Genomic DNA, 4,000 nt, shown 5'->3' on the forward strand with positions numbered 1-4,000 from the left:
GATTATGAGAGGCAATGCTAGAATTAAAACTACCAGAAGAACTACCATTCGTAAGAAGATATATCATGGAGTAATACTCAAATAGCTTATGAATGATATCCTTCAATTTTCTCAATATATCTTTGGCTTGATTCAACCTTACAACCAATTAAGACAAAATTCAACATACTCATACTTGTAACGAGGATCAAGAAAAACAGCTACAAAAAGAAAGTAATTTATGCCATCACCCTCCCAATATTTGTCTAGTTTCACTTTCATTTGTGTCGCCATCTTTTGCAAACCAACATCATGACTCTTTCTCCACTTATTTAAAGTTTTTTGAATGTCACACAATTTATTGAAAAAATTATTACATGTAACATTCAAAGAACTAGAAAAAGTAAGAGTTGCATCATAAAATATTTTAAAGAACTTCACAAACACACGTGCCCTTTTCCAATCATTAGCATCAAGAAGTCCTCCTTCATACTCAAGCGCAAACAAATAAAATGAGTCTGGATAACTAAGCCGACTAAAAGCCGATTCAAACTTCTTCTCAGTAGCATCTAGCATCAAATAGGTAGAGTTCCACCTAGTAGGTACATCTAACACTACACTAGCCTTACAAGTTATATTAGCCTCTTGAACACACCTCTTAAAAGCTTGCATCCTAGCAGGAGATGACCTAACAAACTTGCATGCAATTTTGATTTTACTTATTGAGCTATCAATCTCTTTCATAGCATCACCGACAATTAGATTTAATATGTGAGCACAACATCTCATATGCATGAAATTCTCATTTAAAAATGTTGACCCATTCCAATCACCATGCCTCTAAGTAAATACGAAATTGCAACACCATTAGCACTAGCATTGTGAAAATAGTTACATAACATATCCTTCTAATACCCCACTCTTGCAAGCACTGTTCTAAGGCTCTCCTTATGGTCTCACTCTTATGATAAGTAATCAAACCAAAATTCAATATTTTTTAATGCAATGTCCAAGACTCATCAATATAATGCGCAGTCACACACATATAATTTAAATTCTAAATTGAGGTCCAAGTATCGGTAGAAAGGGAAACTATTTGTCGATTTTCATATAACAAATTTCTCAACTTCTCTGTTTCATATCTAAATAAAGCCATACAGTCTCTAGCAATTGTCCAACAAGAGGGAACCTTAAACCGAGGGTGTGCTTTACTCATAAATTGTCTAAACCCTTGAGCCTCAACAAATTTAAAAGGAAGTTCATCAACAAATATCATACTGGAAGAGCAAGACGAGATTCCTCTTGATTAAAATCAACAAGCTTCATAGTAACTGTATTAGGGTCATCCTCAAATTGGCTCCCGAGTGCAATAGTTTTCTGCCCCTTTTCAACTTGCTTATGAGAGTTTTTAGTGCAAATTCTTAAATGTTTATGCAAGTTTGTTGTACCATGACTAGAACTATTGCATGCATTTTTTTTTACAATAGTTGTAGCAGGCTTCTTTTGGAGGCTTACTAGTAGTTCCAGCAGCTTTAGTCTGTGTTTCTAATGAAGGATTTGAGACAGGCAACGGTGGGAGAGCTAGACTTTACAATGTTCCACCAAAAATACCATCGTTCATGGCAATGGGAGTAGCTGCACTTGGAGAAGAAGTGCTTCCAACAACAGTATCACTTACAGGGTTAGTTTTCCCATTTTTAAATCTACGAAATACATAACACAAGTACAGAGCCATCAACTTTATAAAAATATTCAATATTAATTGTTAGGATATTTATTATTAGCAAAACTCTATATATTATTATTTCATAAAATAAGAGAAGTAATGTATTTTATCAGATCTTGACATTTATTAATTAGTACAAGTATTATAAGTTACTAACCAATATCAAATATTATTATACTTACAGGTGCTCATACAATTGGAAGAGCTCACTGCAGAGTATTTGTTAATCAATTATACAATTACAACAACACAACAATTCTGATCCAACATTGAACCCATATTATTTACAAACATTGCAAGCAATATGTCCCCAAAATGGAAGTGGTGATAGCCTAACCAATTTGGATGTTTCAACTCCAAATATATTGGACAACAGATATTACTCCAATCTTAGGCCTCAAAGAGGATTTCTTCAGAGTAATCAAGAGTTTTATTCAACAAGAACTAAGAATTTATAATTTCAACAAATAATTAAACAGACCAAAAAATTTGAACAAAAAACTTATCACTGCAGCAGATAACATAAACAAAAATTGAACAGAAAGTAAAACAATTAACACTTTAACAGATAATATAAACCAAAAATTATAGACTAACCTGACCGAGTGACTGGAGAAGATGACGTTGGAGCCTGGAGGAAGCTGGCTACTAGAGAGGGAATCGCTGACCGAAGTCGAAGCTGGCTGCTGGAGAGGGAACCGCAGATGACGATGCTGACGGAGATGCCTACTGAGATGCCGACAATGTTGAGGAAGTTGGTTGTTGCGTCGCTATCGCTACCAGAGAAGACGATGGAGAAGAGGATGTGCCTGACAGTCCCGCGGATGACGATACTGACGGTGATGCCGACGGAGATGCAGACGATGGAGAAGAAGCTGGTTGCGTGAGTAACGGTGATGTGGTAAGGTTTGAGGAAGCTCTGCCTTTGCTAGGGTTTGTTTACTCCATGGGGTGAGATACTGAGAGGGTACCGCTAGTGTTACTGTGTTAGGGTTACAAGTTGAAAACTCATTAAAAGGCATATATATTTTTTAATTTTTATTAAATTAACATATGGTCGGATCCACGGGTTGGTTCGGGTTCCGCATCCCCAGAATCGTTACCCGGACCAATCACTAGAGAGAACCATTTGTTTGGTTCGGGTTAGACCTGATTACCCGTTGGTTCCAAAATCAATTTAATTGGTTCAGTTCGGGTTCGGACAGGTAATCGAGTACCCGCTACCCGTGCTCACCCCTACTCAGCTCTACACTTATGCTCCACGTGATGGTCAGTAATAGAGACTCTATTCATTATGGTACTAAATGGCCGAATTTGGCATTGTCGATTCATGGATATGACTTCGCTGTGGATGCCTATGTATGTGATGAGATATTTTGGTGGAAAAATAAATTTCTCCCAAAACACACAAATCTAACCGGCAAGTGCACCGGGTCGCATCAAGTAATAAAAACTCACGGGAGTGAGGTCGATCCCACAGGGATTGAAGGATTGAGCAATTTTAGCTTAGTGGTTGATTTAGTCAAGCGAATCAAGATTTGGTTGATTGATTGGTGATTTGCAGAAATTAAAACAATGATCTTCAAGCCTTGAGTTGGGCCTTTACTCTTGGTAGAATTGGGTTGAAAGAGGCCTTGGTTGATTGCTCTTGAAGTTTGGAGAAGAACCAAAGTGAACCAATTGAACCGGGTTTGAGTTTTGCAAAAGTTGGACCAAAAGTTTGAGCAAAAGTTAGGGGGCTAACTTTTGCCCAAACTTTTCATATCAGCAGCTAACGTTAGCCACCAAGTTAGGGGGCTAACGTTGGCGCAAACCTTTGGTGCCCAGGGAGGTTTTCTTCATGCCCAACACCAAACTTAAAACTTGCTTGTCCCCAAGCAAGGAATGATTTATTGAGAAGAAAAGATGAAATGGAAGAGGATGTTCATGCTAGCAGAGTATTATTGATAGTTCATGGGGTTTTGTGTGGATATGCAAATACTCACTTCTTATTGACTCCTAGACCTAGAAAGTCTCCTTCAAGTTTCAAGTAACATACTGCTATGACCTCTCATTATTCCTTTATCCTTGGCTATTACTTTGTTTATAAGCTTTATTTGAGTGTCATGTGTAGCAAGTTCATTTTCTTTTCTTTATACTTGACACATTATTCACTATAGACACTTGGCTCACATTCCTTCTTAAAACATTGATGCCCAGCACCTCTTTGGGTTACTAAATGCCTTGTAGTTAGGTTGCTCTTGATAGTGGACTTTCAGCTGATGATCCCGGATTAGTTAACCCAAGTCACCGAGT

This window comes from Arachis ipaensis, chromosome B06, assembly GCF_000816755.2.
Source record: "Arachis ipaensis cultivar K30076 chromosome B06, Araip1.1, whole genome shotgun sequence".
NCBI lineage: Eukaryota > Viridiplantae > Streptophyta > Magnoliopsida > Fabales > Fabaceae > Arachis > Arachis ipaensis.